The sequence below is a fragment of the Neltuma alba genome, unplaced genomic scaffold (assembly GCF_004799145.2).
Source record: "Neltuma alba isolate B1F8T4 unplaced genomic scaffold, ASM479914v2 tig00011540_pilon, whole genome shotgun sequence".
Taxonomy (NCBI): Eukaryota; Viridiplantae; Streptophyta; class Magnoliopsida; order Fabales; family Fabaceae; genus Neltuma; species Neltuma alba.
The window spans coordinates 51,508-77,341 of record NW_021636202.1 but is presented as its reverse complement, the minus strand read 5'-3'; the positions used below and the strand labels follow the sequence as shown (position 1 = coordinate 77,341).

General features: G+C 34.2%; 1 pseudogene; it reads left to right on the top strand.

Annotated features, from left to right (window-relative positions):
• The first annotated feature begins 9,770 nt into the window (after window positions 1–9,770).
• LOC114714735 (N6-adenosine-methyltransferase MT-A70-like) lies at window positions 9,771–24,334 on the top strand (annotated as a pseudogene).
• Window positions 24,335–25,834: the final 1,500 nt, after the last annotated feature.

Here is a 25,834-nt window from a genome sequence, read left to right as displayed (position 1 = left end):
TGTAACTCATATGGCCCCTTTTTGCTGTAGTTTTGTTTTTTTGGGACCATATTGCAATTTTCCTTAAAAAATCTCCTTCCAAATGACTAGTTGGTTGGACCCAGTTGGCTGCCACATGGTCGTTATCCTCAGGAGCTAGTCCCTGTATCTTGTACATTTCCCCAACCATGTGTGTCTTCTCCATCTGTTAGAATAAATAGAGAATGGATCGAGAAATGTACCGGGTCGGATCTCGAGAGGTCGGTCGGATCCTCTGAGCTCACGCTATAAGCTAGACTATAAAAGTCTAAGCTTTGAGTGCACAGTAGAGCACCTCTTTGGAAGAAAGAAAGAGAGTGAGAGAGTGAGATAATAGGAAAGCTCAACTACTAAAGTGAGTTGGACTGATGGGTGGAAGCCTCTATTTATAGCTTTTGTTAGGGGTATTTTAGGAAGCCAAAATATCTACTGAGCCCATCAGGTTAAATCTGAGTTAGGATATATAAATATATCTTTATTTTATAATATCATGACATTTGAATTCAAATCCAGAATAAATCACAATTAATTCTAAATATATATACTTAATATATATTTAATCTATACAATATAAATTAATTAAATTTATATCGTAACCAATTGAATTTGATTCAGGATGTTTGATCGAGTAAAACATATCATAATCTTGTTTGGGTATTTGATCGGTATATTTTCTTAATATCTAGTCAAATAGCCCGGCCATCAAGGATGGATCCAAACCCAAAATCCAACACCATCTCTTTCACCAATAGCGCTGAACATTACTCGAGAAGTCCACCCTCTTTTCCGGTCCATAATCGTCCTAATTGATTAAAGTTTCATGCTCCCGACTGCCATCCATTAGCTTACTCCAATAAGATGCAGGTCCCGAATGCTCCCCCGTCTACAAATTACCACATTCCTCCTCCATTGCTTCCTCATAGCCCTTTGCCCTTTCGTGTTTAGAGCGTCTTCACCCATAATTCTTCTTCAATGGTAAACATGAATGCTCCTCAAGGATACTCCATGCTCTTGGTTGTTATATTTTTGACGGGAATGTAACATAGTTTCTAACTCAGTACAATTTAGTTTTTATAGTTTTAACTCGATTGTAACTTAACCTCATATATTCCTCTCACCAGCAGTCTTCTTCTTCTTCTTACTGAAAACCATATTAATTTCCTCAACTCGCTAATAACCTTCTTCTCCAGTTAATGGTCTTGGAGCCATTTTATATTCTTGTGAGCCGTTAAATACCCTTTTCAATTTACGGTAAGGGTGATACTGACTAAGAAACCTTCTGTGACCAAGGTATACCGTCTTCCTATCATGTTTAAGTTGCATATAGTGGGTGCCTTCTTCGCATATTGGACATGCTTTATGCCCTTTAATACTGTATCCTGACAAATTTCTATATGCCAGAAAGTCATTAATCGTGGTGAAGATCATATCACGTAAATTGAAGGTCTCTTGTTTATATGCATCAAACACATCAATACCTTCCTCCTATAATTTCTTCAGATCCTCAATCAAAGGTGCTAAATACACACTAATATTGTTTCCTGGCTGTTTTGGCCTCGAGATCATCAAAAATAACATGATATACTTTCTTTTCATACATAATCAAAGATGCAAGTTGTAAATTATGAGAAGCACTAGCCAAGCATTGTGTGTGCTACTAAGGCTGTATTTGGGTGACACCCCAAACCATGGTTTGGGGAATAAATCACCCAAACACCCACTTAAAAACCAAAACCATGGTTTTGGGCCAAAACCATGGTTTTGGAAAAAGCAAAAAATTTTTGCTTTTGGAGAAAAAAGGGAGAGTGTGAGAGCCTATAGGATATGTATTTTGTTATTTTTTTTATAAACATATTTTTTTTATAAACATATTTAATCTTATATTTTATAAATATATATACATATTAATTATTTATTAATTATATTATCTTATGTATTATTAATTATGTTAATAAAAAATATATTATTAACAATTTATTCCTTCAAATTAAAATATATCATAAAATCTATTTTTTCTGTAATTATCATATTAACTTATGTCTTTTTTTTAGTAATTTGTATATATAAAAAGTGCTTCTGATAACAACTATCCAAACACTCTCACTTCTCAAAATCACTTTTTCATAAAATCTATTTTTTCCAAAATCTATTATCCAAAATCACTTTTCCAAACCACGGTTTGGTTTCATCCAAACACACCCTAAGATTACCATATGGGTTAATTCCGTTCATACAAAGCCCTAGCCGAAGGTTTCTTGGTTCGCCACCAAAATTGAGAAAATTTTTGATCTATTGTTTTTCATTAAGGAGAATCTGTTGGGTGAAGAAGCTTTCCATCACATATTTTCTCATCGAAATGCCATATCAAGTTCTTTGCATCTATGGTATTAGCAAATAGACGCTTAAATCATGGTATTATTGGAAAATACCATAGAACCTTCAAAGGAGAACCTTTGGTCATCTCATTATATTCACCATCATCTTTCTTAACTTTATATCTTGAAATCTCACATTTATGGCACTTATTCAACCCTTCATACTCATTTCTGAATAATATGTAGTCATTAGAATACGCATGTATCTTCTCATATTCTAAACCCATCGGACACAAAATTTTCTTCACCTCATACATTCGTTTCAGAAGTGAATTCCCTTTTGGAAGAATATCACCCAGCAGTTCAAGCAATTTCGTGAAACTAGCATTGGTCCGACTATTTCTTGCCTTCAAGTTCATTAATTTCAACACGGTTGTCAACCTTGTGTAATCATCTTTACACCCTGGGTATAAAGGCGTCTCTGCATCACTACACGAAGTTTCAAAAGGGGGAGAGAACTAACTATGTAGAGGATTCAGACCTTATATCACGAAACATATTTGAAATTATATCACCAAAGTCTTCATTCACAACCTTCTCATTTGCAGATAGTGTAGTCTTTCTAATTTCTCTATGTCATATCCAATTTGTATATCTCAAATTTATCCCATCACAGATAAAACGCTTTTTTATCTTAGAAATACTCCGTCAACTATTGTTTAAGCATTTGACACAAGGACAATAGTATAATCCATCTCTTTTACTAGGGGCATTTCTCTGAGCAAACTCAAGAAACCTTTCAACCCTATCCTCATATTCCTTGCTAATTCTTTTAGTTTTCATCCAACTATGATCCATTGTTCTACAGAGTCAATGAACATAGTTGTCAAGCTCAATTCTAATCCCTTAATTCAAATATTAAAATAATAAAATCATTAAATGTTAGTCAATAAATTAAAATTGACTAACACTTAATTACAAATTAAAGGGAATGTTTCTTTTTTAAAAATAAAAAATTTGATAAAAATTTCTCCTTAACTAGTACAAATTAAACACCAAATTAGAAACAAAAACACTCAAAATTTTTAATCAAAATTAAAGTTTTCTCAACCTCTATTTATCTTATTAAATATATTATAAAAAAATAAAATATATAATTATTTTTAAAAATTAGATTAAGTAATTTCTTAAAAATTAGTATATATAGTGAATGAATGAAATGTTAATAAAATAAAAAATCAAACAAACATATATAAATTTTGTGAAATAGTTAAACAAAAATTATTTTAATCAACAAAAAAACTATTCTTCATAAATTTGAAGAAATATAACAAATAAAACGAAAATAAAAATTCAATTTCAAACTAATTTAATGAATAAATATTCTTAAAACTAAAACTTTTGAATCCAAAACTGGAACACAAATGATATCCACTTGCAATGAAATTTTAAACAATATTTTACCATCAATCAAAGTTCATAACGAAAAAAAGATTCACAAAATACCAAACAGATTATTTATTACTAAATTCTCAAATTTATTACAAAAAAACTATCAAAAATTCGAAATAAATATCAAAAAATTATAAAAAAATTCAAAAACTTCAAAACTAATCAATTTCAAATATTTAAACATGTTTCTAATACAGTATATAGGAAGGAATTGATGTTTTCTCACACCAAATGCCCACCAATCAACGGTTCAAGCACATACAAAACGCAAAATCAACAAGACAAGCCAAACACAATGTAAAACTAACAAATCCATTTGAAATACAATAGATTTTTATGGTCTAAACATTCAAGAAACCAAGAAAATTTGAAAAGAATGAAAGAAGAGGATACTCACAAAGAAGAGATGATTCAAATGCGAAAAGAGGGGCATTCAAACGGCGACGAACAGCAGCAAGACGCCATAAGCTAAATGGAGGAGTTTAAATAGTGGGGGAGTGGGGGGAATGGCCGGTAATGGTAGTTTTTTGGTGGTGGGATAGAGGGGGACCACGGCACACTGAAATGAAAGTAAAAATGAGATGAAAACGAACTTACCGTGTAGGGTTATTTTAAAACTTTTCATGATGGTTTTTTTAATAACCGCCGTGAAAAATCAACACTTAATCAACTTATTTACAAAAATACCACCGTCTTTTTTTTCATGTCGTTTTTCTGATCAACCATTGTTATTTGGCGACGTTAAAAGTCTTTTTTCTAGCAGTGCAAGTCTCCATAGTTTTAACCATTTAAAATTTTTGTTTCTAAATTTCATGAAATATGTAATTTTATTTTTAATATAGAGGGAATAGTTTTTTAAATTTTTAAACTATAGGGACAAGTTGCAGTGGGTTAAAGTTTGAGAATTAAGTTACTTCGAGTTAAAATTATAAGGACTAAGTTACACCAAGTTAAATTTTAAGAATTAAGTTACAATCGAGTCAAAACTATATAGATCAAAAGATTTATTTTTTCAAAAACAAATGAATTTGCATCCACTTTTTCCTAACCCAGCCGTAAGAAGAGAATGACTTAAAACTAGGAGATCAAAGACTAAGTTCTTATATCTTTCTATTTGTGAGCATGAAGATGAATTACTCTGTGAGGTAGTACGAAGGCACACTTGTCAGTTGTCATCCTTTACTTGGTCATCCATGATAATTTGATAGCAAAGCTGGATATGATGGTTACAAAAATTATTATTCTTTTCCTCCTGAACAACAAAAGTTGCCTTGTACCCTCAGTTTGATGAAGCATATGAAGATGATACCAGAATTTCTAGAGAGTGTAAGTTGAAAGAAAAATTGAGTGTAGAAAGAAATAGGAAAAAAAGGAAAGAAGAGAAATTGAGAGTGTAGAAATTTTTCAAAGGGAAAAGGAAAAAAAGAAAGAAAGTGAGATAGAGAAGAATATAATTAAGGATGAATTGATTGCGAGTGAAAATGAGAGCTTTAGTTATTCGTTTTCTAACAAGAGTGTTTCACTTTTGCAAGTGTAATGACAAATAATTGATATAAGAAATAGGTTTTGGATATCCCTTGAAGATCATGAAGAGTCAAGGACAACTTTTTCCCAGCAACGAGAGAATAGTAGGAATTTAGGAGGCAATTATGAACTTTAACATAACATTGGTCACGAAGGAGGAGCCCCACTAAAAAATGAGTTTTAGATATGTAGTTAAAGAATGAGTTGGTAAACTGTATAGAGGCTTATTCCCTTTTTGACTATGATATTTCATTTGTTGTATTTCTAATTTTTCTCATGGTTAGCCTTCGTAAAATAGTTTAAATTCTTTTAACTAGTGTTTTGAAAAGTCAAATTTGCATTTTTTTCCTACTATGATTTAGATTTTTAGATATGTAGTTTGTATCTTTTAGTTATAGGTGATTAATTAAATGGTTAAAGTTTTTAAAACTGTCGTTTGTGCATTTCTTATTATGGTAGATTTCTTAATAAATTTCTTCCGATGACAAAAATAATAAATTTCTTCATTTGCTACCATCATAGTCTAAAGATCTATGATAGTTAAGGGTATGGTGTAAAAGGAAGTGCTACAATAGAGATTTTATATAATGCAGCGTTAATATAACTTTTTATTCTTAAATTTGGGCATATTTTTGTTTTGATCCTTTAAATTTTAAATCCATGATTTTAGTTCCTGAAATTTAGTTTATCTTAAAATGTTAGTATCTTATTGTGTAACAATATTAAAATTTGTTGAAGTATCGTAAATAATGTTAAAGTGATCATTTGGATCCTCTAAATAACATCTAGTTAGATCTTTATTGAAAAAAAGGTCTTCAAAATGCAACACAAAAAATGATTATATAGAGCCCGTTTGGAACAGCTTATAAGTAACTTATAAGCTATTTTTAATAGTGATTTACAGAATACGAGGTAAGTATGTGAGAGGAGTTTTATCTCGGCTTACATAAAACGTGTTTATAGGAAATTTTCGCCATGATCCCAAACAGGCACATAGAGTGGATGAGCTCTCAAAACGTAGCGTAGCAAGTAACACCTCAAATAAACAAGGAAAAAAGGGACTAAACAACGGGGTTTTGGCAACTTATTTCTTTTCTCCCTTTTATTATCTGCATAAAATCTCATTAGGTGTCATATAGTAAGTTTATATCATCATTTTACTACTACTTATGCCACTTCAATAGATTTTAACACCTTTACACATCCAATGACTGACATTTTAGAAGAACTAAATTCTAAGGACTAAAATTACAAGTTTAAAATTTGAGAAACAAAAACTAAAATAGGCTCAAATTTCATGGACCAAAATTATATTGATGGTATATGATACATTAGTAAATATAATTTATATTTAATTTCTTTAAATTTTATTGATATCAACGCAATATTTTTTCTTAAATTATTTATTCAATAAGGTGTAACTTTTTTTTCTTTGCCTGTAAAAAATATTTTGGTTTAAATAATTTTTATGTCATATCATATATGATTTATTGCAAAGATACAAATTAATATTTTTTAATTATTATTTTTCGTTTCAAATGGTTTATATTATTAAATTATGACTTTTTTTAAAGGGAGAATTCTAAAAATATACCTTTAAATTTTTAAATTTTAATCAATCCTATTTACTATACTTTAATACTAGCAGTAATTAGCTATATTTAAAAAGTAAACGACAATATATTTTGTAGTTATTTCTAATTTAAAATTTTAAAAATTTAAAGGTTTTTTTGAGATTTTTCCTTTCTCAAATAAATGATATACACTGCGACAGAATTTTAGCGTGATTGCTGCAAACACTGAGCTGCCTTTTAAGTGTGTTTGATTGGAGGAAAGAGAGAGGAGGGAAAATGAGCCTCTCCCCTCATGTGGCTGAAAATTTTGGAGGGGAGGGGAACTAAAATCTCTCCTCTCCCTCCCCTTCTTCATTTTGGCTTCTCCTAAATTAGGATTTTTTTAGAGGGGAATCAAAGTATCAGACCATTTTATCTCATGTTTATTGTGACATTTCATTAATGCCTACAAAATATATTATTATAAAATTTATTTTAAATAAAAATATATTATCATAAGAAAAAATAAAAAAATATTATAGTAAAAATTAATTTAAAATAAAAATATTATTGTAATGAAAAAATTATATTATTACAAAATGAATTAATTTTTACAAATATATTATGTTGTTAATAAATTTGATTATTTAATTATATTATTATATTTATTAAAATAAAATTACTGTTCTAATTTTTAAAAACACATATTAATATGTTAAGATTGAATATTTATTGAATTATATAAATTAAAATAAGATGTAAATAAATTTACATAATATGTAAATAAAAATATAAAGTAATAAGTAAAGATAAAAAAGTAAGGTGATTATTATTATTCCTTTAGGAAAAAGACAGAAAAATGACACATAAACTTCATAATGTCAAAAAGGTCTGCTAAATTTGAGAAATCTCAATTTAGTCTCAAGAAACTAATTTGGCATTTTTAAGTTTACTTAAATGACCATAATGCCTTTCATTTTATTTATTGTTTTTAAAATACTAAAGCCCCCACTGGCTGGCCGGTATTGGAGCTCTAGTGGCAGCAGTCAGGGAGCTTCAGCGACCAGTGACAATTGGTCACCAGAGCTCTGGCAGTCATAAATAATTTTTTTGAAAATTTTTATAATTTCAGTATAACGGTTAACAACTTTTGTAACGCTATTAACAATTCAGTATAACAATTAACAACAGGCTTTCTGGGAAATTCAACAAGCTCCGGCAACCAGAGAAACAATTTTTTAAATTTTTACGACTTCAATATAACAGTTAACAACTTTTTTAACGCTATTAACAACTTCAGTATTGTAGTTAACAACAGGTTTTTCGGGAAATTAATTTAATTGGTCATTGGAGCTTTGGCGGTCAGAAACAATTTTTTGAAAACTTTTACAACTTCAATATAACAGTTAACAACTTTTGTAATGCTATTAACAACTTAGTATAGCAGTTAATAACAGGTTTTTCGAGAAATTCCAGTTGTATTTTTACAACTTAATAATGATGTTTAGTAATGATGTTAACAAACTCAAAAACCTATTGTTAACTGTTATACTAAAGTTGTTAATAGTGTTACAAAAAGTTGTTGACCGTTATACTGAAGTTGTAAATTTTTTTTTAAAAGTAATTGTTAAAGTTATAAAAATGCCATTTTTTGAATTTTTAAAAAAATCTGTTGTTAAAAGCTATACCAAGTTGTTAATAGAGTCATGAAACTTGTTAATGACATTATTAAAGTTGTAAAAATGCTACTTTTTGAATTTTCAGAAAATTTGTTATTAACTACTATACTGAAGTTGTTAATAATAGTATAAAAGTTGTTAACCATTACATTGAAGTTGTAAAATTTTTTTTTTAAAAAGTAGTTGCTAAAGTTGTAAAAATGCCTTTTTTTTTAAATTTTTTTAAGAAAACATGTTGTTAAATGCTTACCTAAGTTGCTAATATAGAGTTACGGAACTGTTTAATGACATTATTGAAGTTCTAAAAATACTACTTTTTCAATTTCTTGAAAAACTTGTTGTTATAGCGTTACAAAGTTATTAATCGTTATACTGAAATTGTAAAAATTTTCAAAAAAATTGTTTCTAGTACTCGGAGCTCTAACGAACAATTGTTGAATTTCCCGAAAAAATGTTGTTAATTACTATACAAAGTTGTTAATAGTGTTACAAAAGTTGTTAACTGTTATACTCAAGTTGTAAAAATTTTCAAAAAATTGTTTCCAGCAGTCAGAGCTTCGACGACTAATGTTGAATTTTCCAAAAAAACCTGTTGTTAACTGCTATACTGAAGTTGTTATAGCGTTAAAAAAGTGTTAATCGTTATACTGAGTTGTAAAAATTTCCAAAAAAATTTTTCTGGCAACCGGAGCTTGTTGAATTTCTCAGAAAACTTGTAGTTAATTGCTATACTGAAATTGTTAATAGCGTTATAAAAGTTATTAATTGTTATACTGAAGTTGTAAAAATTTTAAAAATTATTTTCCAACTGCCGGAGCTCTGGTGACCAATGTCGGCTGGTCACCGGAGTTCCGGTGATAGCCGGAGCTCAGTGACTGCCACTGTTAGAGCTCGGTGACTGATTGGTCAGTGGGGGCTTTGGTATTTTAAAAACAATAAATAAAATAAAGGGCATTATAGTCATTTCAGAAAACTTAAAAATACAAATTAGGATTTTTCAAATTCAGTAGACTTTTTTAGCATTATGAAGTTTATGTGTTATTTTTCTGTTTTTTCCCCTATTCCTTCCTCTTTCTTTTCTTTTTTGTTTTTTTTTAAACCAAACCAGAAATCATTTTTTCACTCTCCGGATCCCCACCCTCCTTTGGCCCACCCGGCCCTACCCTCCCTCAAATTAAACAGGCCCTTCCTCTAACAAAAGGAACACTCTCCGGCCGCCTTGATGCCACTCAGCTGACTGGCTGGCCTAATTTATGAATGAGAGAGTCAGTTGCGAACCCTTCGGCTTTCCGCTCTTCTGTGTGCCTCTCCTCGGAAGGGAAAATACCTTTCGAGCTCGATTTCCTTCTCTGCAATCCCTTGCCCTAATTGACTTTATTCGACGCAAGGATCTATCTTGTTAATACGCCGTGAGTCTCTCTCTTGGTTTACTTACATTTTTTCGTGTAAGCGTTGTGCCGTCTCTCCACCACATGATATTCGGATCTTCTGATTGAAATTTATTGTTGTTTCTCTCTGTTTGGCTGAAGTTATTTCTTGATTGTCACCATTGGCAAGTTGCAACCATCGTCGCTGAGGATAAGTTGCCTAACCCTCAAAGGCACAGTGCTCGTATTAAGACGATTTGCATTGTTCTATTCTTGCAAAACGCAGGTGTTAATTGTATTTGTCTGCCATTAAAATTTTTTTTTTAATGCGTCTTGCCCTGTACGGTTACTCATTGAAATTTCTCTTTTGCTTGTGCTGGCGAAATTCCTCATGATGCCATTAGGATATAGTTACCTTTCTTTTATGTCTAGTGCTGCTATCATTGTTGCATGTGTTGCAGTTTGTCGTGTTCTTTCTATCATGGAAATCTCGTTTATAATTAATTGAAATCTTAATGTCATTGAAGTTTGTTTGCTGTGTTTTCAGTTTGGGAACATAAAGCTTCTGCTGCGTTTGGAAGTTACAAGCATGTTTGGTTCAACAAACCGTAAGTGTTGCCCCCTAATCTATTATACTGCCTGTTATTTTTCTTCTTTGCTCCTCATTTGATCAAGCCCGGTGACTCTCTGCCCTACGTGGCTGTACAACTCAAGCTAACAAATTGCTATAGGGAATTTATAAGGACTAAACATAAAATTATCGTCTGAAAATTTATTCTGAGAAGTCACTCAATTCTGTGTTTTCATTATTTGTCTATGTCAACATTAGGCGATGCCCTATTTTTGTGCTGTTTATACACTTGCTGCCTTCAGCACTGAAATTCATCTTTGTTATTGTGTTTATGTTCAACTTGATTTTTCAACATTCCTGCCCCCTCCCTCTGTATGCTAATGCTTTTGATTACCAAAATGGAGCCAGTTCTGCTTGGTCTCATAAACATATTAATGTTTTATAGGTCAACATCTATACTTGTGATATTCAGAAAATTTCACTATCGAGTAAATATTTAAATCATGACGAGCTTACCATAAAGTCAACATAAAAAATGTGGTGTCTTACTTCTCTTTCTTACTTCATATCACCATTAACGTCATATACACAACTGACATTGCTTGCATTTCACATCAAACGTGTCTTAACTCCATTATATTATATACTATGAAAAATGATTAATTTTAAGTGCAAACTTATGAATCCAGTTACTTATTCTTTGAATTTGACCAAGCTTATGTTTAACACCCTAAGTCTAATTTTGAGGTTTAGAGGTTCTCTAGGCTTGGATTTGGATAATTAAGTTGTTTAATCTTGATTCTTTGAGGTTTAGAAGAGTTTGGGAGAGTTGAGTTTGGATTGGAGGATGAAAAGTGTTGAGAAAACTTTTATGGATTGTTTACTGTGGCAAAAATGGGTATTCGCTTCAGCACATAATGCTTTTAAGAGAGAAAACTTCTTTGTGTAATTCATCACGTCGTATGGTGTTCCATGCCCATAGTGAATGTTGCTTCTAAAGGGGGGGGGGAGTGTTCTATGTATCCATGTGCAGCAAATCTAGCTGAATGGAGCATCTTCTTTGCGTTGTCCGTCACGGTGAATTGGCCTATCTGCTGTGGTGAATGCACATTCTTATAAAATACGTAGGACGTGATTTAGTTTAAAAAATTAGATTTTTTAGAAAGGCAGACTTGTGCTTTGCTAGGTTTTCATCCATTTGAGCTTGGGGGAATGTTTCTAAGGTTCCAATACCTCGATTAAGTGATTCTAATTTCTTTCTACCCATTTTCTCTTGGATTTTTCAAGATTTATAGTTGAATCTAGGGTTTTTCCATGTTTTTGAATGGGTTGAGATTTTGATTGAATATTTTGAGTTTTTAAATAAATATGGAGTAGATTAAGTGTAATCAGTTTAGTTTTCTTGGGTTTTGAGTTTTGAGGATTTGCAACTAGGTTTTGTGAATTTTTTTTTCTTTTTTTTTTTTAAGTAGTGGATGATAATGAGGAGTTTGTAAACGAGTTTTGATGATTGGGTTATATCATTACGAGTTAAAATTGATATTTAATTGGTTCATATTACTGTTAGATCTTGATTTTCTCAAATGGGTATTTTGAGATTTCAGCCTAAGTGTGAAATTTGGGAATTTTGAGTGAATTGTGTAAATTGATTTTAATAAATGGTTTAAATGAGTTGATTGAAATATTGGGTGGTTTTAAATTTAAGGTTGGGTATTGGAGTTTGGCCTTTGATGAATTTTGGGTGGACATAGGGTCCCTACTTTGCTCTAAATGACCACCTGATTAGTAAAGTATAATTGTCGTTATTTGATTGTGTAGATCGTCTGTGATTGTTGTTCAAGCACAGAGTTCCCTTTGAGGTGTTTTTTCATTTGTTTTGGTGAGAGGTAACCACTTTCCACTTGCTATACATGCTAATTGTTATATGTGAGTAGTTTTGTTTATTGAACTTATGGTGTGCCTTTTCACCAAAAAAAGAAAAACTTATGGTGTGCCTTTAAATACACTTGGAAATTATGTTGGTATAATATTGAGTGAAAATAATCTTGAGGGTTAGCTCCCCCCCCCCCCCCAAAAAAAAAAAAGAGTCTTGTGGGACTTATGAATGACACTGCAATCTTTGGAACTCATGGAAGTATGGTTAACTTATTGTGTTTGTATCGCTACAGGTTTCTCTTATTTATCTTCCTTCTTCTTCCTTCTCTATTTAGTCTAGGACTTTATGTATTAACCTTCATTTTATTTATATAATTGATCTTTTGTTTAAAAAAAGCTTATAATAATGCTTTGTAAATTGTAATTAAAAAAAATCAAACAGGCTCGCCCAGATTTGGCTACATACATTTGGGAGTCATGATAAGTCAGGAGGCATGATAAAGGGGCGAAGTGTAACTCCGCTTGCACTCGGTGAGTTTCTGAGATGAGTAGCTCTTTGGATTTTAGGAAGAAAGCCATGGAGACGCAATTAGATGGCAGTGAAGATACCATATCCAACATTAGAAACGTTCGTCAACAGCTTGAAGCACAAATAGAGTCCCAACACAAGATCCACCTGGAATTGCTTGCTTCTATACAACCCATTATTCCCAATATCGTCTCCTCCCTCGATCTCTCTCTCAAGATCGTCTCTTCTTTCAACGATCGCCCTTTTGCTCCCACACCTTCCTTGCCTCTTCCACTTCTTGACCCTAAGTCCAAAAAGTCTCATCTTATTCATGCAAAGTCACAAAATGACCATTTTATCTCAGCGGATGCGACAATTCTTGACCCACCGACACCAAACAACATCTTTGGACTCCAACCCAATTCACCCAATTTGAAAACTGAAAGCGAAGTCCGTTAGCTGTGGTACGATCAATGGTTGCCATTTGTCTTTAGGACGAGTGCCATTTTCGCCTATTGATTCTTCCACGGTGTTGAGAGAAAATTGGAAAATGATGGGACTGTAACCCCTGTAGAGAAGGCCGCGCTTCTCGAGCTTGGTGGGGATTCAGGGCTGACCCTTGCTGTGAGTTGGCTTTGAAGTCAATGGCAGAGGACAATGGTGGTGTTGAATTGGAGGAGTTTGTGGTTAGTGGCAAGTCAAGAATTATGGTTTTAAATATAGACAGAACTCGTCTAGTTAGAGAATTGCCAGAGAGCGCGCAATATCAAACAACTAGAGTCGAGTTCAGGAGGTGGAATGTAAACCAAGTCAAGCCCAACAAATTGCTACCACTGGCTCTGATATGAACAATGGATTGTTTGGAATGGCAGGGCAAGTTCCAAGGCCAATGTCAGATATGTGGATGCCTCCTGGGGAACCCCATATGGGGTTGCCTCCTATATTTCCCGGGGGGGGAGGGCCTGCTTCTATGATGGGGACCAAGGGGGGCACCTAGAGTAATGGGAATGATGGGTATGCCGAGAGGGATAGGTATTTCTACAATGCATAGGCCCCCATCGGACCGAATTCACCGGCTAGTGGTTCTAATGTAATGCCACATAAGCCAAGAACTGAAGAAGATGATATGAAGGATCTTTAGGCTTTGTTGAATAAGAAATCATTTAGAGAGATGCAGAAATCTAAAACAGGTGAGGAGCTTTTGGACCTAATTCACCGGCCAACTGCTAGGGAAACTGCTGTAGCTGCTAAGGTTTGTAAAATTACTTCCTACTTTAACGGCATAGATTATCTGGAGTTGCATGTTCAGGTGCCCTAGTCTTGATGTGTATACATAATGTAATTTGTTTAAGAAATTAAGAGTGGTGAACAGCAGGGCTAACACAATTTTGCATATGTATATCTGAAGTTGTTAGGGGCTAATTTGGTACAAAAAATGCCATGAAATGGGATAAAAAATAATTTTAAGGATAAAAGATGATATTTTTATCCATACTTTTACAAATTGAAAAAATAACGTTGAGTAATGATTACAAGAGGGCATTATACTGAGAGGATGAAAAAGGGATTTCCTTCCAATCTGGGTTACCAGACTTTGGGCTAAGGTTTTTTTCCTCCTTTTTGGGACATTTATTTTATTTATTTTTGTTGTGATTCCATTTGAATAGATTTCATGTAAACAAGAATAATTCCAGCTGTTGAATTTAAGAATCCAATAAAGAAGGGGATGTTGTATGAGTTTGTTATCCGACAGGGTATGATTTGGGGATTAAGGTAATAGGATACCCTTGATCAATCCTATCCATAACCATTTGGCCATCACGCATGAAGCGCACCAAAAATAATTTAAAATTTCTCAAACAACTGGGTATGTGCCTATAATCTGATTATGATATTTCTCATGCGTATCAGTGACTACAGCTATTCACATCTTGCTTGACCTATCAATTGATGTAGCCTGTGACTTTTGTATAAATAAATCAGGACTTATATACTTCAATTTAAGGCCATTACTTTCTCTACCAATTACTTTCTCTACATTTTACTTTCCATGCTCTCTCTTCTTTATGCTTGCTGTGTACTTATCATTCACTACAGATTGTCTATGCTGATTTCTCTCTCTCATCCTGCTTGTTGCTGATGTCTTGTTTCAGTTCAAAACAAAAGGTGGTTCTCAATTGAAGGTTTACTGCTCATCTTTGACAAAGAGGATTGCCGACGGCAGTCAGGATCCTTTATAGCATGTGATAAGGTCAGTAACAATGACAGCATGTTACAATGGAAAGAATACCATTTTATGATATTTATTTTTACTTATTTGAGTTCTATGCAAGTTCTGCATGGCATCATGTAACTTTGAATGAATTGTAGTTGGTGAATGTCCTCTTGGAGCAATTTAGCACTCTTAATGTAAGACTATTGAAAGTTGAATGGTGGATAAAAAGAAAGAGCTGAAACGAGGAGAAGGCTATTGTTAGAGCTGAAGTTCAATTGTTTCCATAACTTTATTCACTGCTTGTCTTTAAGGAATCTGGTGTAGATCTTACATCCCTCCTTCCCCTTTTTACATTTATGGACTGAGTATATTCGGAAATATTCTTCTGGAGTTCATTTTTATTTTTTCCAACACAATCTGATGAACTCAATAGGTCTTCAAATCAGCTAATCTGTGGGCTGCATGAACGTGAAAGTGATGCTCAGAGCAGTGCATGATGGATGACTTCTAATTTAGGGATCACCTAGAATTTTTTATTTGTTTCATATGCTTTTGCCTCAAACCTAAAAGCATGCATTGTTAATTAAAACTGTTGTTAGAGTAATATTGTGCATAATTATCACAAGATCAAGTCTACAGGTACTTCCTATGGAATTAAAGGGCAATAGTACATTTTGAAGGGGTTAGGTCCTAGGCATTAAGCCTTGGGACCTTTGTCTACTTCTGGGGAATTAAAGTACATATTTGCAAATTCCTATTGGCTGCGGATGCTAGAGTTTCGGCACATTTGAGTGCTTCATGATGTGAGCAAACGATTTTGGGATTAGTGGTGGCAAAACTAAATTTTATTTCATCTCACTTTTGCAAATGAGAGTTAGGGTAAGAGTTAGTGTAATGTGATTTATGTTTGGACTGATTTTTATAAAAGTCAGTTTGATAAATTGTGAGGAAATAGGGCAAGAATGAATCTGTTTTATTCAATATTTTGAAGTAATGAGGTACAATATATAACCGCTAAGATAATCTAGGGTAAATCTAGGATAAATGATAAAATAAAAAAAGGATCTATCCTAATCAGGCTAGTAATCCTAATCAGATTCATAAACTAAAAAAATACAAAGACTGAAATAAATAAAACACAGCTTATTGGGCCTGGGCTTTGTCTTCCAACACTCCCCCTCAAGTTGGTAAGTAGATGTCAATCATTATCAGCTTGCTCCTCAGTCCTTTGAACGAGTCTCTGGGTAATGGCTTAGTGAACAAATCTGCCACTTGATTTTTGGTTCGAATGTGTGATAAGTCAATTATACCTCCTTCAATTTTTCCCTTATGAAGTATCTGTCAATTTCAACATGTTTTGTCGTGTTATGGTGCGCACAGGATTCAGGGCCATTTCTATGGCCGATTTACTGTCACACCAAAGTTTTATTGGTTCAATATGCATCAGTCTCAGTTCCTTTGACCCCAAGAGCTAATGCCCTTAGTTCTGCCTCAGCACTGCTTCTGGAAACTACTGGTTGCTTCTTGCTTCTCCAGGTAACCAGATTTCCCCATAAATAAGTGATGTATCCAGTAGTAGACCTCCTATCTAGCAAGGACCGCCCATGATCAGCATCGATGTAAATTTCTATTCCTCTAGACTCTCCTTTCTTGAAGAATAATCCTTTTCCTGGATTCATCTTCAAATATTTCAGAATTCTGTACACTGCTTCCATATGCTGTTCTTGCGGTTGATTCATGAACTGGCTTACAACTCCCATAGCATAGTTGATCTGAGCCAGATAAATGAGCTTTCCACCAACCGTTGGTATCTTCCACGTCAATCGGTGTACCATCTTTCTTGTATTCTAAACTGTAGTATGTCTCCATGGGAGTTTCTGCAGGTTTGGCTCCAAGCATTCCTGTTTCCTGCAATAAATTTAGTGTGTACTTTCTTTGAGAAATGTTTATTCCCTGTTTGGTTCTACCAATCTCCATCCTGAGGAATTCCTCATCTGTCCCAGATTTTTCATCTCAAACTCAGCTGCTAATGATTTCTTTAGCTTTCTCATGGCACTTTCGTCATTTCCTGTAATCACAATATCGTCTACGTACACTATTAGGATTGTGATTTGATCATCAGTATGCTTTATGAAAAGTGTATGGTCTGATTGCCCTTGTGAGTATCCCATTCTTTTCATAGTCATTGAGAATCTCCCAAACCAAGCTCTAGGGGATTGTTTCAACCCATATAATGATTTCTGGAGTTTACAAACCTTTGAGCTATTTGTTGAATTCTGTAGGCGAGCTGGTATCTTCATATACACTTCTTCTTTAAGATCCCCATTTAGAAAGGCATTTTTCACATCTAACTGATAGAGTGGCCAATCTAGATTCGCTGCCACTGATAAAAGGACCTTAATGGTGTTGAGCTTTGCCACCGGAGCAAAGGTTTCTTGATAGTCAACCCCATATGTTTGTGTATATCCTCGGGCCACAAGTCTTGCTTTTTATTTGTTTATGCTTCCTTTTGGATTGTACTTGATGGTGAAAACCCACCGACATCCCATAGTCTTCTTTCCTGGGTAGATCAGTGATCTTCCACGTTTCATTCTGTTTTAATGCTTCCAACTCTTCATTGATAGCCTGTTTCCAATTAGAGTTACAATAGCCTCTTGAAATGCCTTGGGCACTCTCTCATTGGACAAGCTTGCTATGAAAGTCTGCATTCTAGGAAATAATTTATTATAGGAAACAAATTTACTGATTGGATGCTGAGTACAAGGATCTTACCCCTTTCCTGAGAGCAATTGGCCACCCAAGTTCCTCAGGATCTAACATTGGATTGGAGACTTGGTTGTGCCTTGGAATGTGAGGGACTGTATTATTTTGCTGCTCTTCTGAATTTTCTAGGTACTCTTCATTATTGATTCGGTACTATACTCCTGGTCCATCCCTGTGTCCACCTCAACACTATTTTCCATATGGTTGTGATTTTGTTCAGTAGAGGAAGCTTGTGGGTTTGGACTTTCAGGTTCAGGTTGAGTAGGGAAATTTAGGTTTTCAGAAGCTTGTGAATTTAGGTTTTCAGGTTCGGGTATGGCCTGGTTCAGGTTCGTGTATGGCCTTTGGTTCAGGTTCGTGTATGGCTGGGTTGGTTCAGGGCTGTCTAGGTTTGTTTGAGTAGGGGTATCCAAGGTTAGCCATTCTTCCGTGTCATAATTCTCCCCCTGAATGGGTAACTTGGGATAGTAGGCATCTTCTGAAAATACAGCATCCTTAGTAACATAAACTCTCCTTGTTGTGGGGCAATAACACTTATAACCCTTTTGGGCAGGGGAGTACCCAAGAAAGATACATTTTAGAGCTCTTGATTCAAGTTTGTTGCCATCATCTCGATGTATATATACCTAGACACCCAAATACCTTCAAGAGATGTCTGAAACTAGGGGTGAATTTGGATAAGTTTCAAGAAGTTTTTGGATGGGAGTTTGGTAGTTGAGTACCTTTGTGGGCATTCTATTGATAAGGTAGGTTGATGTGAGAATAACTTCTCCCCATAAGAGGTTTGGAACATTCTTGGCAATCATGATGGCTCGGGTGACTTCTAGGAGATGTCGGTTCTTTCGTTCAGCTACCCCATTCTGTTGTGAGGTGTATGTACATGAGGTTTGATGGTGGATTCCTTGCTGGTCAAGGACTTTTTTCAAGGTTGTGTTAAGGTACTCTCTTGCATTGTCACTTCTTAAAATCTTGATTGTCCCTTGGAATTGAGTTTTCACAGATGTGTGGAAACTTCTAAAAATGCTAAAAATTTCTGATTTTTCTTTCATTAGGTATACCTAGGTTACTCAAGTGTGATCATCAATGAAGGTCACAAGCCACCTAGCGTTAGAGGTTGATTTAACTCTTGTGGGTCCCTAAATATCACTATGTATTAAGATGTAAAATGATTGAAAATGGTATTTTTTTTTTCAAACTAATTTGCTTGACTTATAAATTGATATGAATCTAATGATACACATAAATATTTTAGAGAAATCATGTACCATATGATATAATGAAGTAATTTATTTAGCTCTCTTGATCTCTTCCAATTAGTCTATTGGGTCTTATATTAAGGAATGGAAGTTGTATATCTTATGTATGTGATTTGATAAATCTAAGAAAAAATTACAATAATTAAATTTTATTAGTTAATTATTTTCTCCCTACAATATTTTTTTATAAACATCAAATTACTGGATCAAGATCGGACCCACTTAAATACCCTTATCTTTCTTTTCATCCCATCTTCTATTCTCTCTCCATGGCAGAGATGGGCTTTTCTTCAAAAAGTAGTCAGAGCTTTTGACCCAAAAGCTTATCCAACAAAATGGTGACCCAAACAACATGTTGAGCTTTATCACTCCTCAACGTGGCTTCTTCCTTGTAATCGTGGCTTTTCCCTCCTCAACGCTATGCCAAACACACGGTTCAGCATCCCATTCTTCAGTTAGAAGGTCTCTAATAATCTGAATATTCTCATCCCAAGGTGGTTGTTGGATATCTGATCTGAAAATTAAGCTAGTGGCTTCCATGGAATCTGAGTAGAGTTGAATCTTCCTATATCCTTGCTCAAAAGAAATTTGGAGGCCTCTTTTGATGGCCGCAACCTTGGCTTTTGTTGAACTCAAGAGTCCTAAGCCTTTGGAGAAGTCCATTTAGCCTGTTCATGATCTTTTGTTTGAAAGATAATGGTTTTGTGCTTTCTCACAATTTCACCTGCGAGCAAATGATGCATGCAAGCGTACTTAATTTGTTTGGTTTTTCCAGTCTTGAGTTCTCAAAGACTCCGTGGCATCTTGAAAGTCTATAGTAGCCATCAAATATGATTAAAGATTTTCTTCCCTGGCCATCTTTCCTGCTTCATGATTCCAGCTCGTCTTGTTATTCCATTTAAACCAAACCTGCAAATCAGAACAACCAAGAAAAGATTACAGCTTGTTAGGAATAACAAAGTCTCCGAACCTCATGAGTGATTTTATATTCTCTCAAAATGTGAAGTGTTTCCTCTCTATTGCACTTGAAGGGACAAGCGCTTTTATTAGTGAGACCCTTCTTAGCTCCTAGATAGTAGGGAGCCGTTCATGAATCACAAGTGACAAGCCAAAGAAGGTATTTAATTTTCTCTGGACAAGGCCATTTGAATACTAGAGATGTCCCCTGAATAACAATAATTCTTTATATTCAAGTGAGGTATCATTCTCAGTCTTCAGAGTCTATTTTGGCCCAAGGTTGATGCTGTTAAATGACGTTTTGTTAATAGATATAAAAAATTATAATTTCTAATGTGTTCCTTCACATGGAAGCCATTACGCTCTTATTTTGGGCAAAACACATAAACTCACCTTACATATGCTTAAAATTAACTTTTTAAGTAGTATGATGAAGATGGTAACCACTGAATGCTTGATCAATCAGTCAGAACCTCTAATGTTTGTTGATTTTCATAAATATCTGTAGCACCCTTTTCTCAAAAGTTCTTTGGGTTTGAGGTGTTGATAAAACACTTAACATCAATTCAAATCTCTTTCATTATCTTGTAATAGAGTAAATACCAAATGTCATGATTTCAATGCACCAGCAGTTGATAGGCACTGGCATTGTATCAGTGTTTAGAACAAGTTTGACCCTCGTATTAGGTAGTGTGATATGTACACATGAAACTGTAATTATAAAATTTGAGGGCTTATGTTTCTTCACTGTTTTGTCACATTTATGCAGTCACTTTCCTCTGACAACAGGATCCTATATATATATATATATATATATATATATATAATGGAGTAAGACAAGCGTGTTTCTTTCATGTATTTCATGCAGATTCTATGTAGGCCCACATAACCTCAATCAGGATCAACTTGTCTTATGATTTAGATCGCTTATATTTATAACTGGAGATTATCTTTTTGTAAACACATGGTACTCCTTCCGTTCCTTATTATAAGAGAATTTGATTCTTATTGCATTATACTATATATAAGAGACACTTAAAAGTTGTCTCTAATTTTTTGCGTTGATTTCCTATTTTACCCTCCATTTAGTAGTCATATTTATTACTCCTACTGGCTGCCTATTTCAATTTTATTTCCAGCTCACTCTCTCTCCCTCACTTCTTTTTTTTTAATAATTTAATTATCCTCTCTCTTATGTTCTCTCTCCTTATCAATGAGGGCATTTTTGGAGGAAAAAATACACTTTTTTCATATTTATTGTCCCTAACTAATTTTAACCTTTTTTTTTTAATCAATGTAATTCAGTTATTGGTTTTTTTATAATAAGGAACAGAGGGATTGATAAAACTCAACTAGGTTTCATGGTGGGAAACTAAATTTTGCTGGCAACTGATTATTCTAGGAAACTGAATCCTTAGATATGGATTCTGATTCTAAATTTCTGTTCCATGCTCACCAAAAAAGAAATGGAAGAAAATATGTTGGCCAGTTGGACTAGATCGTTTGTTTTCTTTTGCTGGAACTTAAACAAAAAGTGATGTATCTGATGTTTAAATTACCCGGCATTTTACTAAAAGTTGGATAGAGTTGGCCTTTGCACCATCAAATACGGCCATTGTTCCTGCTCCTTTTGTGTGGAGCAGTTACCTAGTGTCATTTTAACATGCCAGTTAGGATATGAACTTTAATGCTGGTGTCACTTATTGTGCTCCGGGGTTGATTTTAATGGTCTCAGCATCCTGTCTTTGCATGCAGCGGCTGCTAGCAAGTTAATTCTTTGCATGAGTTCTGCAAATGTGTCTCCATTTCATCTTCCACTGTTACTTGTGACTTCAGGATTCATCTTGTTTCCTTACTAAGGAGAAAACTCCTGCACTCAATTTTTTCCTTTTTTATTGCAATTCTTGGAGTTATATGCAAAGAAATGAGTACAAACCATGGCCCCAGTGAAAATAAAAAAGTGGCCATCTATGTGAAACCTGTTTTCTTGGCCGAGTAAAATCTTTTTGACTGAACTCCTACGTGAATAAAAGTAGTTTATCTTCTCAGTTAGAGTTTTTTAACCTCTATTTTTTATGTTCATTAACTCTAATTTGTTCATCTTATATTAACAGGTTCATTTCAGGCGGATCATTGCTCCTCATACTGACATTAATTTAGGAGATTGTTCCTTTCTTGATACTTGCCGACACATGAAGGTATGCTTTTGATTTCTGATAAGATCGTCCTTTTAAGTGGGCCTTCACTTGAGTTATATTTTTATTAGTTGGACTTATATTATTTATCATTATTTTGTCTCTTGATAGACGTGCAAATATGTTCATTATGAGTATGACCCTACACCAGATGTGCCTCCAATGATGATGGGTGCTCCTCCTCCTCCCAAGCCACTAAAACCTCAGCGGGCTGAATATTGTTCTGAAGTGGAACTTGGTGAGCCACAGTGGATCAACTGTGATATACGCAACTTTAGAATGGACATATTAGGGCAATTTGGAGTAATTATGGCAGATCCTCCATGGGACATTCACATGGAGCTGCCTTATGGAACCATGGCTGATGATGAAATGCGCAATCTTAATGTTCCTGCTCTTCAAACTGATGGTCTGATTTTTCTATGGGTCACTGGACGGGCAATGGAGCTTGGACGTGAATGGTAAATGCCTTTCACTGTTCCTATGTATTGTTATTTTAGTCACAAACTCTAATATCCTGTATTTGGTTTGGTTTGCATGTCATAACGTGCGGAACTGCGAACAACCCATGCAGTTTAGAACTCTGGGGGTACAAGCGTGTTGAGGAGCTCATTTGGGTGAAAACAAATCAACTCCAACGAATAATCAGAACCGGGCGTACAGGCCACTGGCTTAATCACAGCAAGGAACATTGCCTTGTTGGAATAAAGGGAAATCCAGAGGTAAACAGGAATATTGACACTGATGTTATTGTTGCTGAGGTTCGGGAAACAAGTCGCAAGCCAGATGAGGTTTGTATAATTTATTTACTTGATTGCTGATGGTTATGCAGTCCTCTGATTGACTGACTTCAAAGAAGGTGGTTTTAGACAAGAAGGTGGTTTTAGACAATTGATATATTATCTGCTACGGCCAGGTTAAAGTAAAAAATATTCATAAGATGTTTAAGTAATATAAGGTTAATTATATATTCATAAGATGTTTTGTTAACTTTCCCTATTAAAGCTCTTCAGCTTGAACTGAAATCTCTTCAATACAATGGGGGCCAAAAAAAAAAAAACAAAGAAAGAAAGAGAAAGAAATTTCTTCGATGCAAGAAAAAGAAACTCCCCCTCACCCTCTCACTCACCCCCCCTTCCTCACCCTCTCAACCTCAACTAGTTATGTGTAGCTATTGAATTTGAAATTTGATGCCTAGCAATTTTGAAGTTGTCAATATATTCTTACAGATGTACCCCATGCTGGAGAGGATAAGTCCGAGAACAAGAAAGCTGGAATTGTTTGCTCGTATGCACAACACTCATGCAGGGTTGGTTTTCTAGATTGGTGTTTGTTTCTCTTTATTTTAATTTAATGAAATTCTTGGAATAACTTGGTTATTCATCACATATGAACTCTGTTTCTTAGACTAGACTGCCTGGTTGTCATATTTAAAGGTCTCAATGAATGAAAGTTTTTGTGGACATGCATTTTGTGGGTTTTGGAACAGAAAATTCTCTATGGAAAAAGGAACTCAGGCCTATTGTAGAAGTATTCATTATTGACTGCCTTCTCCATTTTCTTTCAGATGGATGTCACTCGGTAATCAATTACATGGAGTACGGTTAGTTGATGAGGGGCTGCGGGCAAGGTTTAAGGCTGCTTACCCAGATGTGGAAGTGCAGCCCCCATCACCTCCGAGAGCTTCTGCTATGGATGTAGACTCTGGTGCTACTGCTCAAATGAGAAGTCCTTTTGCAGCTACGGAGCCTAAGTCCACCACAACACAGTTTAGAGAGCCTGTGGCTCCAGAAACTGCTTATCCTTCTGAAGAGAAGTCAATGCATGTGGATGCTGAAATCAGCTAATTTTCTACTTTAGTCAATCATGATTGGTAGGGTTACTTGGTAAATCAGAAAGGAAATAACTTTTTGATTTTTTTAGTCAATTTGAGAATTCGGTCTCCACCTTTTTCCTCTTTGTGGAGACTGCAAGGTTAGTTGTTTAGGTGTTACTTGTAAAATAAATGTTGATTGTTGTAGCATGTAGCTATTGACGTTCATGAAGAGTGTCAATGATTTTCTGCATGTTGTGAGCATTTTTAATATTTTCCCGGCTCCAGTTCGCATGTGGAATCGCCTTTTTGTGAGTACTATTAATGCAGGGACCGATGGAGCTAATGATGATTGCTCTTCATGTCACCTTGGGATTAAATTAAAATAAATTTAGAATACAGCAAGTGATGTAAACCGAAATCATTATTTTATTAGAACCAAAAATTAATTAGGTTTTAAGTTAACTAAAATTAAAATTACTAAATAAAAAAGGGTTTTTGGTTGATTTTTCAATTATAGGAGGTACTTTGCAATTAAATTAAAAACTTCTCTAAGTAGTTCTTTTTGGATTAGTTTTATAAAAAAAAGTGAAAAGGTAAACTAAAGTTGAAATTAAAAGAATGATTTTTGAATTTTAAAATTTCAAATTAGAAATTATTACAAAAATGTGTTGTTATTTGATTTTTTGATTGTGGCCATTTTTTTTTTGAGTGCAGTAATTAATATTGATTTGCAATTTTGCAATTCAATAATTGTTTTTTTGGGGGGTTTTTTCTTAAAAAAGAATCAAATTAAAAGATGACAAGTGGTAAAAATTTAGATTTGTGGGAAATGAGTGGATGTCTTTTGAAAAATGAAAATTCAGTTATGCTTGCTCAAAATCATTTGAAAGTTAATTGTTCACTAATTTAAAAATAGAACCTTAATCATTGATTAAGTTTAGTATTCTTAGTCATTGGTTGTTTTAGCACTCTAGGTTACAACCATTGAGTAAGAACATTATTAAAGGCTTATTAGTGTGCAATTAGGTTCATATTAATGTAATTTGCAGATATTCAACAAGTAAAATACAGTCATAAAATTTATTCAAACTATGAAAGAATAGTACAACTATATAGAACTTGAACATGATGCGTGTGTATATAAATCTTAAACTACATAATTCCAATCACATAAATTCAATTCCAAAATAAAAAATACAATCAGCAATCTCAGTATATTAACCAAATAACATCGATCCTAACTCAAGAAATTTATTACATAGTTAAAACAAAGGAATTGAAACAGAATACCTCCCCTAATACATCTTTGGAGCTCAAACCCAATCAACCATTTTCAAGAAACTAGGAGGTTCAACTAAACATGACTTTAAGCTCTGCTACAGCAAGCTCATCATTCAAGGAAGCCATGGAAGAGGAAGAATGAAAAGACATTGTTGGTGATGTATTTTGCCATGAAGCTCGCCAAATGGTGGTAGCGGTGAACGTGATGGAGTGAGGTGGGAATGATGCTGAGACAAGGAAGATGGTGAATGAAGAGAAGAGAGGACGATGGTGATGTTCGAAAGGTCTGTTCAGTTTAGAGCTGGGAAAACAGGCTGAGCCCGTCGGGCCGGTCTATTTAGGCTCTAAAATTATGAGGGCCGGGTATGAAATTTTTCCCCTCAAATAGAAAATAAGCTCTGAAAGGCTGGCCCTGAAGGGCTTAAGGCTTAAAAGGGCCGGCCCTGGAGGGTCAAGGGTCGGCCCGTTTAGGCCTTTTTATAACTTTTT